This window comes from Pinus tabuliformis, chromosome X (assembly GCF_031772625.1).
Source record: "Pinus tabuliformis cultivar Carrire ecotype Pingquan chromosome X, CPIR1, whole genome shotgun sequence".
Taxonomy (NCBI): domain Eukaryota; kingdom Viridiplantae; phylum Streptophyta; class Pinopsida; order Pinales; family Pinaceae; genus Pinus; species Pinus tabuliformis.
Window position 1 is genome coordinate 363,393,477 of NC_142308.1, and position 13,185 is coordinate 363,406,661.

Here is a 13,185-nt window from a genome sequence, read left to right on the forward strand (position 1 = left end):
TTTAAATGGTAGTTTTATGAATAATTTTGAGATTTTGGAGGTCAATTACTAGTTGGAATTTCAAAATTTGTGGATTGAAATTTCGATTGGAAAAAGGGATTCTTCGGCTCTCAAAACCTCAAAAAACAAATATTCATGAAACTGTCATGAAACAGATTTTTATTTTTGAATGGAATTGTATGATTATAAATAAGAGGTTTGTAGAATGAATTAAGGCTCGATAATTATTGTATCCCAATTAAGATTGATACTTTTTATCAAAGGTTGTTGTTAATTTTTGGAATCCTTGCGAGTCCTTTGAAAAAAATTCTCTATGTTATGGAGTGTATGTAATATAATTTCTTATATACATTTTTTTCCATCTACACGAGTTCATATTTATTAAATTGCTCTCTAAAACTGAATATTGGACTCCATTGTGTCTTTTCCTAAAACGATATTTGCAAATGATTTATTGAATTATTTCAAGACTGTCGGATTATTTCTGAACCTTTAATATATTCATATATTGACTCTGATATTCACTATATTAGTATTGATACTTTCTCTCATTTTCGAGATAGTTTAATTTATGCAAATTAGATTAGATTGGATCCAAATAAATCTCAAAAAAAACATAAAAATATAGTTTGTTAAGTTCTTTCAATTGCCCATACTTTTAAGGTGGTTAACTAAGCCCACATATCAGTCAGAAAGATTATTTTTCCAAACAACTACGTAACTCTTACAACTTTGCATTTGGGTAATCTTTCCATCCTTGTTGTTGATTATAGCAAGTCTATCAAACACCAGCAATTTGGATTAGATTAAGTGATAGTTACTTGTAAATATTTAGGATGATTAGATTAGATTAGTGTTAGATAATATATCTTCCTTTTTAGATTAGTTTTTTTTATGTATATATTTTTGGGTTAGATTAGTAGAGGCAATTGGGCCTATATTTTGGTGAGTATCGCCACACCAAATGATTAGGGGTCTAATTGGGTGATACATTCCTCGTTGTGGGTGCAATTTTTCCTCCTGTCAACAAGATCATAAAAGTGAAAGGGGGAACATTCACGAGATTACTACTACTTATTTAAAGTCCAAGAACCACAAAGGATATGCTCTCTTGAAAATAGCTCTCTTTGGGAGTCAAAGAATAATTTTATAGAGTTAATTTTTTGAATAGACTTAGTTCCTACAACACTTCACAAAATCATAATAATTAATGTAACTTGTAATGGTGTTCATCCTAAGGGACTGGGATCGGGCTCCTGTGGACAAGTTAAATATGAAGGTACCTCGAAGAATGAGAGAAACTAGAATCATAGATTGGATTTAAAAATATATTAAATAATTCATAAATATGGGTAATAAAAGACTAAGAAGAAAGTGGGGAATTTATTCAAAACAAGGTAAAAGACACTCGCAAAATTGCAAAAGGATGACAAGTGGAATGAATCCTCTCTCTTCTCCCTTTTTTATTTTGATTTCCCCCCTTTATAATCTTGTCTTTATCTTTGCAACTAGTTGAGGGTTAGGTTTTTCCTCTTTGATTTAACTAAATAAAGCTCCATTTTTAGAAATATGAAGTTAGGAATTTGTCCTCCAAGTTGGCTCCGACTTCAGATATTCTAGATTTCTCTTTTTATAATGTTTTCAAAAATAATTTGGTGATGGGTCTAAAATTGGTCAAAATTGTTCTTTTACTTTTTTTAGAAGGTATCTATGAATTTATCCCTAGATACCACTCTCAATGTGTTCCTCATTCTTCTAGCTTTCCAACAAGCTCCCATTTTTCCAAAATGAACATCACGAACTCAAGTTCTAGCCTTTAGAAGTTCATGGCTCAACCAGTATTAATCTACACAAAGTGACTACACAACCATTAATTTACTCTACATAAATCTTGGTCTTTTGATTTATATATATTATTTACTCATCCCACATGCATTGTGGGAGCATATTTATAATTCTTTATAAATAATTTGACTCTTTATATTATTTGTATATGAAGTAGAAATAGACACGAAACCTTGCATAGCTTACACATAATGTAGGTTTGGTTTTGGTTACTCCCTCATTGTCTAGTCATTATGGTAAGTCATTACCTAGTCATTTCCAACTAATACCTTCCATATTTTTCCAACTAATACCTTCCAAGTGTCACCTTGGGTATGCCTAGCTAGCTATCATGTGTCATAAGGAGATATGCCAAAAGAACTTAGGATAAATGATATGAGAAATATTATCAATTGGAAAGTGTGAAAAGTAAAAATAAATAAGGGTAAAATTCACTAAGTGATAAAACAAGTGTGCACAAAAAATGAATGAATGTAAAAACTATCAAAGTATTAAAACATGGAGTGTGAGAAGTATGTAGATAAAATGGTTGTGGTTTGTGTAGACTTTAGGGTTATGTGGAGGAAATGGTTGAGGGTTGTGCAAAGGGTGCACCATGTCGCACCATGCCAAACCTTCCGCACATCCTTGAAAAGGGTTAATTATGGAATATAGTAAAAGGAATGTGAAAGAGTTAGGGTTGTGCATTGTGCAGAGGTGATGGTGTGGAAAAGGGTTAATTATGGAATATAGTAAAAGGAATGTGGAAAAAAATATTAAATATGGAATATAGTAAAAGGAATGCGCGAAAGAATATGAACTAAAGTAAATGTTCCACACGACTAAGTAAAAAGAGAAGAGGAGATAAAGTAATCCAACATAAGAGTAATACTCAGTCATGAAAATGGAAAATAGATAAATGATGTGAATAATGGAAATAATAATAGACATGAAGTAATGGAGTTATGTGGGAAAATAGTGATATCTTTTGCATATGACCTTTGTATTTTTATTTTGTAAAATATCGGATGAAGTTGAGACAAGGGCTATCGAATGAGAAGATGAACTTGAGAATTTTCTTCCTTTATGGTATATTTTATCTTCTTAACTCTTTTCAGAGGAGAAAACATCATTGTTGGCCTTGTGTGAAGAATATTTGTAGTATCAAAATTAACCATAAGGTTGTTGTTTCATAAATCATTTGATTAGATGCGCAACATGAAAATACATCAATAGCCATGGAAGAGTGATTCTAAAGATGCCATTGAAATCTAGACACTTGGTCTATTGATGGGAATTACAACTAAAATATGGCATGATCTAGCAAGATGACAAACCTCGCAGGTGGCATAATAAATATGTACGAGAGGACTCAGCAAGCCTAACTCGTCATAGCACATATGATGATACGATGTAAACAATTAAAAAATGTACTCATTTTTTCCTAGAAACCTTGCTCTGGGGTGTCAGCTTCAGCCCCAAGTAATCATGCGTACATGAGCTATGGTGGCATACTTATGGGCTAAAACCAATTATCTGTAGTTCTTCTTATTATTATGTAAATTCTTAGAAAAACATGTCCAAATTGCTAACAAACAGATAACAAGTCATAAGCCTCCCTATTCACCATACAAGGAGACATCATGACCATGCATGATGTATGATATTCTCTATTTACAATTTGGGTGTCCATATTTAAGTATGATCTGAGTCTACAAAAGGATTTTCCTTTAATTTTAATAATGAATGATCATTCGAGTGATCAAGTGGAAATAAATTCATCATAGTCCCCATGGATATCTAGATCCATTGGACTATATGGACAAATCATTCCCTTAACAAACCTTTCATTAGAATATTAATCAAAGTGTTTTCAACCCCCCATGTCGCATGAGAAGAAGGAGGGTGCATGGAAAGCCTACTTATCCACAACAAGAAGGGGTACCTAACTCCATGTTGCGGAGTAAGACTCTATGCCTATGATAAGAGGAGTTCTCACTTCCATTTCACTTGAGAGGGAACATTGGTAACAATATATAAGAGCCTTGACTCTTCCTCCCCCTCCCCCCCCCCCCCCCCCCCCCCCCCACACTTTCCATTAAAAATGATATTATTAAGAGATATAAGAGATACATGAACTTTGAATATCATCAAATAATATTCATCATAGCATTGATGATAGTCTTGTGCCTCATTTGGGTGAGGAAATGTTGATACTTACAACTCATACTAGAGTTGATATTCATGATAGTATAAACCCTTGACTCTTCATCAAGGTTGATTCATCGTCACTAGAATGAGTCACTTATGTGACTAGACCATAATCCCTTCTTGGGGTGATTCTTTTCATAAATGGAATGGTGACCTTGTCATCACTCACCAAGACATGTGCACATTTAGACAGTGGTGAAGGATATGGATTTAATTTGTGGGGAGAGGACTCTTTGCTAGGAAGATTCCAATCTTTTGAATGAATTTCTTGAATTCATATCATTATCAATGAATCCACCCTTTAATTCCCCTCTTTCTATATCGCGTTAAAACTCATCATTGTTAATGAAAGTGGTTCAGGTCATGCCTTACAATGAGTCTTTGTATTGTCAAGTAAATCGCGAGTTTGGGAAACAACATTACAACTAGAGCACTGAAGAATTGACATCTCACGTGATACACTTATAGTATCAGGGGAAAAGGAAATTTCAAAGTGACATGATGCTATTATATTAAAAATTAATAACCTTTATGGAGCTATAAAGAATAGTTCACCTTTCCTCTATATAATTGGCCATCCTCCCTTTGTCAATAATGGAGGAATAAGAGGAAGCTTGAATCCTATGTATTACTAAAGTAGTTGAATATTGTGTGACACCCTTCATTGAATCACTGAAAATGATACTTCTCAAGAAATACATGACTTCCATTGTCGCAAGGGAAGCCATTTCATGCGCAATATGTGCATCCATTATTGTGAGACGAGATTCTTATGTTCTAGAATAATATGCTAAGGTTTGCCTCGATTATGATGACTATGACATATCTTGCTAGAGAGAGTTTTGTTATCACAAGGATGGATGCCATATGAGAAAAAAGATAGGGAGAAAACTTGAACTAAGTCCAAAATCTTTTGGAAAATTTTTGGATCCCCGCCTATTGAGAGAACATTAGAGTTGGGTTTATGAAAAAAACACATACATTTTCCCAACTCCATGTTCTTATCTCTAGTTTAATCACACTTTTAAATATGATCAATGTAAGAATTTTCGATTCCCTGGATGGGGTGACTTGTACAAGATACATGGGGGGAGGCATTTCCACGTACTAACCCTTAATACAAAGGGTGGACGAGGCAAATCCTCCCCCTGACAATAATGTAGCACATCTTGTCAACCTCAGAATCTCTATGTCTTAATTTGGTGCATATGACAAAGGACCCATACACACGATTCCATTTAGTGCCAAAACTCTCTTGGCGCACTCAGGGGTTAAGCTAATTTAACTTTGTCTATCCTCATTGGTTGATTCCCACACTAGATCTTTAGCTTATGAGCCATATCGATCATTCACAGAAGTAGTGTTATCACAATGCATATAGCCACACCTAGGCACACGAGTTATATTGATTTATGTTGGCATGTGAGATCATTTCGATGGTCATGGTTAATCATGGCAGAATTGGGCATTGTTTGGCTCCTGGGGCTCCAAGTATTAATATGGCTCAATTTCTCATTTTTGTTGTTTCTTATTATGTTTCATTTCCTCTCTTTCCTATCTCAATGATGGCTCAAAACTCCTAGGTTGTTTCCTTTTGCAGTTATTGTTTCTCTCCTAATCACCAACCTTGCCCCCTCTTATGGTTTTAGGCTTCCTTGACCCCTCCCCTAGGTCTTGCCTTGAACTCACCTATTTCCTCTTAGATTTTATGGCTCCCTTCACATATGTTCTTCAATGTGCCTCTCCTCAGCTCCCTCCCTCACTTTAGTTGCTCCCTCCTCAACACTTTCTCTCCATCCTCCTTAAGTTTCATCCTTTATCCCTCCATTTGACTTGTTTCTTCTCTTTAGTTGTATTTCACAATGCCTTGTCAATGTGATAGAGTATGGTGAGGTGTTTCTTACTACTAAGAAATGGGTGGCTCTTCGACCCAATAGAGAGTGAATAGCTTCACTTCTCACTTATGTGCCCATACTCTGCCACGTATCCAAGAAAAAATTTCTCATGCAAAGTAAGAAATTGTTGATGAACGTCAATGCCTAATATACTCTGAAGTGTTAAAAGAGGGGGCAAATTGCGTTCTAGATACAAGACACTCGCAAGGCCACTTAAACTACTACATGTACATTGTTGACCTTTATTGGAACTTAAAAACATAATTGAGAAGAGTGTTGATCAACATGAATGAGGCTTGCAAAGAAATCCTCCTCTAGTTGGATGAAATTCAGGTGCTCTCGCACTCTATAGGCTACACTTAGTAAAATTGAAGCTCACCTTGGTTTATCTCTTGTGCCATGTTGTTCACTAGAAGGCACCAAGGACCCCATCCCAGTTGAAGCCTTTGACTTTGATAAATCCTAAATGCTCTCTAGGCAAATATTTTTTAATTTTCTATACTTGGTTTTTCTAGTTCAATGGTTAAAAATGGCCCTGGTAGCCCAATCTTTGTATATGTTTCTCTTATGTTTTAGTTCAAAATCAGCAAACTCTTCATATGGTTATCATGGAAACTTAAATTCTATGTGGTCATGTTTTCATAGTGGTAGACCAATACAAAATTCTGTGATTTTGACATAATTTTTTGTTTACAAAAATAGAAAACTAACTTCATTAAAAAAACAGAATCATGGTCGATGAAACTCTACATAATTATAGAGATTCATTTGAAAATTTTAAATGTATTCTTTTAAAATAAAAATAGTATTACTTTCTATTTTTTATTGATTTTTATTTGTACATATATCATAATTTAAAAAAAAAAAAATCTTTATTTATTTATGATATAATTATTTCCTATCTATCTGAAAAACATATGGTAAGATGCACAAGAATGTACATAGACTTGCACACCAAAAAAAATCATTGATTATGTTAAGATCTTCAAATATAGTCATAATGCTAAAACTCGTTATTATACCAGCGAGGATATAAAACGTATTCAGTGTTTCATTGACTTCTTATTATTTTTCTTTAACTAAAAAAATTTAAAATCTATTCAAAATTTAACATTATGAAATTAAATTTGTTATTTTTAAATAAAAATTATTTCTCTTTATCTCAAATATGATTAGTTGAAATGTCTCCCCTCTTATTGTGTAATGATGGCAATAATTGACTTTTGTGTACTCTATTATTAATTACTATGTACTATATCACTAATTACTATGTACAATAAATATAAATATTATGAAAAATAACATTATATATTAATTACTATGTTTGTACACAAATGGTTTGTAATTAAATTCAAAAAATCCATTTTCTCATTGGTGTAAAATATTGAATAGACAATTTTATGGGTTTTATTTTTTAATTTACAAAAAAATAATTTGAAAATATATAAATTTGAAAAAAAAATATGTAAAAATAACATGTGTACAATTTGTATAACTCTCATTATGTCAATCTAGACTCTAATGACATGACATGTGTACTATAATATGAACATTATATAAAAATTTGTCATCATTCAATATTGAATAAATAATTATTAACTTGTTATCATTCTCTGCAATGTCAATTATATATATATATATATATATATATATATATATATATATATATATAATTTTTATCTACCAAAAAAAAATGTTTAATTATATTAAAAAAATTAATAAAAAATGTTAAACAAATATTCATATAACTCATTTTACGATTTTATTATTGTTTGGAGTACATACAACACATCATAACATTAACATATTTTATTAAACTAAGTTGCAACACATCATAACATTAACATATTTTATTAAACTAAGTTGCAGGGAATGCTAACTATGCGGCCTTGTTTTAGACATAATGTCAAAACTCATTATTTTAGGACCTTCTTGATATATATATATATATGCCAAAACTCATTATTTTAAGACCTTCTTGATTTATATATATATATATATAAGAACCAAATGTTATCTACAATAATATAAATTTGTTTAAGAAATTTTGTCCATCTTATTGCAAAAATATGCATTAGGTTTTATAGAAAAGGTAAAATACTAAAGTGAAAAAATATAAATTTTTCTTATTTATATAATTTTTTTCATAAATGAAAATTATATACTTTTTAAAATTTATTTGATTTTTTTATGTTTTAATTTTTAATCATATTCTAATATCTTTCATAATTCTTGTGAGTCAACAAATATTTGTTTTTTTAGATTTTCATTGCAATTAATATGTCATGAGGAATGTCGCATTAGTTTGCATTAGCCAACTGAAATGGATCCATATTGATTATGGACTTACCATGCATCTATAGGAATCGAATCCATTTGTGTGAAAACTTTTTTATCCTAACCATGGTGAATCGGTAATTTGTCGGAGTAATTTGCGAGAAGCCCAAGATCAAACTTAGCACTACCACTATCACCAAGAGCATATCCAATTTCTAGATTTCCATTGCAACTAATGTGTCATGAGAAAGGTAGCATTAGCTTGCACTAGCCAACCAAAGTGGATCCATATTGACTATGGATTTATCATGCACCCATAGGAATTGAATCCTTCTATGTGAAAACCTTTTTTTTCTAATCATGGTGAATCAGTAACTTATCGGAGTAATTTGCATGAGGCCCAAGATCAAACATAGCATTGTCACTATAACACCAAGAGTATATCCAACAACCCGTAAGCCCGATATACCAAGAATTTAAGACTTGGCAAGAGTCGAGACTCCACTAGGGTGGGAAAACCTACTCCTTAATCCTTATCACAACGGGCCAAAGATGCCCTCTCCCCACCCTCGGGGGGGATTTGAAACTAGGTGGAGGGGATAGCATTCCATTGCACTAACCACTTCATTATCCCACAAAGAGAGAATGTGAAAACCTTTTGTTATATGAAAAAAGTTTAAGGAAAGATCTACACCTCGAGGAATTTGATCTCTCTCTATACAGAATATATTTGGAGTTAATATGTATTTATGTTAGTCACAATCATATGCATTTACTTAGAAAATTAGAGTGGAGCTTGTTAATCTTTCTTATTAAATAATTTCCTTTGATAATATGTGTCTATATCTAATAATATTTGTTTGCTCGATGGACATTCATTTATTCACATTTTATTTTTAATAATTGTGAACATTTTGTTTCTCTTATTTCTATATGTTATGTCATTATATAATATAATTGACCCTACTTTGACCATACTTTTAACAAGTTAATGTTGCTATCTTAAATAAATGTAACTAGTTCATTTAAAATATACTATCATTGAAATTAATGCTATATATATATATATATATATAATCAGTCCACAAACTTATTTTATAATGTATTGTTATTAAGTCATCTATATTGAAATATTTTATTGAAAGTGGATATTGAAATATTTTATTTATGGTATATTAAAATAAATTTTAACTTATAATATATTTTTCTAATGTTATATGTCAATTTTATGTTAAGTATGAAAGGAATTACATATTTATTGAAATATTTTATTGAAAATGAATATTGAAATATTTTATTTATGGTATATTAAAATAAATTTTAACTAATAATATATTTTTTTAATGTTATATGTCAATTTTATGTTAAGTATGAAAAGAATTACACATTTATTGAAATATTTTATTGAAAGTAGATATAGAAATATTTTATTTATGGTATATTAAAATAAATTTTAACTAATAATAAATTTTTCTAATGTTATATGTCAATTCTATGTTAAGTATTTTTAATGTTATATGTCAATTCTATGTTAAGTATGAAAGGAATTACACATTTCTTATATTAAACTATTAAAAGTGTCTTTCAACCTAATAATATGAATAAAATCCACTAAAAAAACTACTATAAAATTTATTTTAAAAATAAAATAATAATAAAAAAAATTAAATTAAATAATTAAAATTATTTATTAAATAAATTATATATAAATATGGGCATTTCCCCACTATCGGTTGCTCACCCAGTAGCAATAAAGAGTCGATCGAGATTGCAGCAATAAATTCATACCCCTCTTCCAGGTCGCTTTAATCTTGTTATGTTTTTGGTTTGGAACCCTCTTCAATCTTGTTATGTTTTTGGTTTGGAACCTTCTTCTTAGTCTCTTTACTGTTGTTATGTTTTTGGTTTCTTAGTTCCCTGTTTACTCATATTGCTCTCATGATCTCGAAGGCCCTTAGCATATGGTATGGTATAAAACTTTTCATTTTTTCCTATAGCATTACAAATTCTAATTAATATATATATAATTTTTAAAATAAATTATTTTATATTATAAATTGAATATGGAAATATATAATTTTGTAGATATAATTAGAGAGAAAGAAATTATTTTTAGCGTTCATGAGGCTAAAGATAGCTTATAGGATAGATTGCTTCGCCATCTGGTTCTTGTATTCAGTCTTTTTCTTGTGAAGCCTCACAATAAACGTCCACAGCTTCTCAACAAACCTTTTGCTGAATAAATTATTCCAAGAGCTAGCTACCAGAATATCTGCATAACTTTCCCTATTGCCTTTGAAGGCCTCACATTCTAAAATGAAATGCTTTTTTTTCCACTTTTCCGAAAGAGGAAAAAATGCACTCTTTCTTCCCACACTTCTTTTGGCCTTTTCCAGTGCGTTGTTTCACAACAAAGTTGATGAGAATTAGTCCTGAATTGAGCAATAAAATTTTTGGCTCTCCAAGAAATATTGGCCCCTATATACGCTTTTTGTTGATGATTAAGAGTGGGATTAAACTCTTCAATATAGTATTTTTTCTTTCACCCTAGTTCCTTATCTCAAGTATGCTTATGGAGCTTATCCATAACAAAAACTTTTATCTCTTGGTTGTTTGTGTGACACATGTTCAAGCAAATACCCCATTTACTAAACCATTATAAATCCTCTTTTTAAATGAATCTAATATTTCATTCATTCACTAATTTCATTTAATATGATTAGGTTGATGCAAGATATATGCTAATGAAGATAATAAATATTTTTAGAAAAGGTTCTAATCTAACGTTGACTACGATTTATTTTAGTCTTGGTTTTTATTTCAAATAGTAAGAAGTATTATAATTTACTCGAAATGGTAAATTTATCATTTAAATTTTTAGTGTTAGTTTTCAAATCAAAGAGTGAGGAGATTTAATCTTTTAATTTTAGTTTTTTCCCAATTGGAAGTGTGAGAAAAAAGAGTTTTGATATAGTTTAGAGTTTTTGAGTTTAAAATGGATTTTTTATTATATATATGGATTTAGTATTTTGAAAAATTCTCGGGACACTCAGATTGTGGAGAGTTTACAAGTCAAACTTGTGATTCAAAGAAGTCCATGTTGGATTCTAGACAATTTAAACTGGAAAATATACCAGAAAACCCTCCAAAACCTACAACCGATGTTTTAATATTTCATTATAAATTTGGATAACCTTGAGTGATTCTACTTTATTTATCTACATAGTTGATTACAATTTTGTTTTTATTTGTTAATTTAAAAAATATATATATGATTTGTAATTTATTGGAAATAGTTTATTTATTTTCCGTTATAATTTATTAATTATTTTTTAGATTCATTAAATTGGAAAATAAGTTATTTTAGGAAGAAAAAAAATGATTAAAGATAATAAAAATACATTACACATACGGACAAAAACACTTATAGAGTTTTTTTCAAAAACTTGTATTATTGTGTGAGAAGCTCGAAGCGCTCTCTAGCCCAATATGGAAGAGACTTTGTAATGTCGCCCAATATGGAAGAGACTTTGTAATGTCTTGTAACGTCATGTTATGTGAACATTTTGACTAGATCAAATTACATAAAAATAAAAATAAAATAAAATCAACACAGATCCATCTTAACTATGAATCTAGTAAGAGTGATCAAATCACCTCTTGGCGCTTGGTAGATCTGGATAAAATGGGTCTAAGTTGGTTTATTATTAATAATTGATATTTTATTTTATTTTATTTTATTTTTATCCTTATGTAATTTGATCAAGTCAAATGTTCTAATTAATAATTATAATTGTTAATTTTTTATTTTTTTTAATTTGATTTTATTTTTATTTTTATGTAATTTCACCAAGTCAAAATGTTTAGATAATATAACGTAACATAACAATAACATTATAGGAAGAGACATTACTGTAGAAATTTTGAATAATTTAACACATATTCACAGAGATTATCGTGATCATACAATTATAAGCGGAACATGTATAATACATAATCTCCTCTACCTTGAACATCAATTTACAGAAGCAGAAACATTCACAGGCGCACATAGAAGCATCAATCAAACTCATTAACACAGTATGTATCCCGGGGAAAGCATCTCGCTAAAAACCCCAACTATCTGTATATTATATTGATTGAATCATGTAACAATACATAGTACAATACTCATCCCAAGTACTCAGTACTATCTCCTCATGCTACACACAATACAGCTCAGATTTGATCTCCAAATCTCCCCCGCTGCTTGCCTGCCTCCACTGCTCAATACCTGCTCAAGAACTGATGAGAATGGCTTCCCAAACTCGTATTTCACCTCAAAATAGTCACTCACTCTTTGTTGGACGTGAGCACAAGCTATAATGTGGGCAAATACGTGAGCAAACTCATTGGCATACTCAATCCCTTGATTGTGCAAGATCTGGTGCACAACTATAGTCACAACTGATAGCAATCTGATTCTCTACCACCTGTCCCTGCTAAACTGAACATGCACTGACATGCAACTGAGTTAACTGATGTATTCTATAGTTGTATTATGAGTTAATAACTTGTGAATTAATTAATAATTAATTCACCCAACTCATCTCTAGTCTATTGATCAGTTAGACTAAATACAACTAGTTTAACAAGGCTAAACTGAACACAACTCCATCAACTGCACCTCCAGTCCACTAAACTCAACTCATTTGAGTTCTAACTGAAGTCCTGCATGCAAATATTAGTCATCCCATAGGTAACCACGTATTTCCCTCTGGGATCTGCATGTACCACATCCGTAGCTCATCCTGAAGTGCTCCAAGAGAATAAGATCAAGTTTATAGTCCAAATATTATTATGAGACAATAATATTTGACTTTTCTATTTTTGACAGCCAGTCTAAAAATAGACTTTGATCACTCACACTGTGACCACTCACACTTTCATAAAAAATAGAAGTCCATCTATTTTTCCCAACTTGACCAATCATCCATAA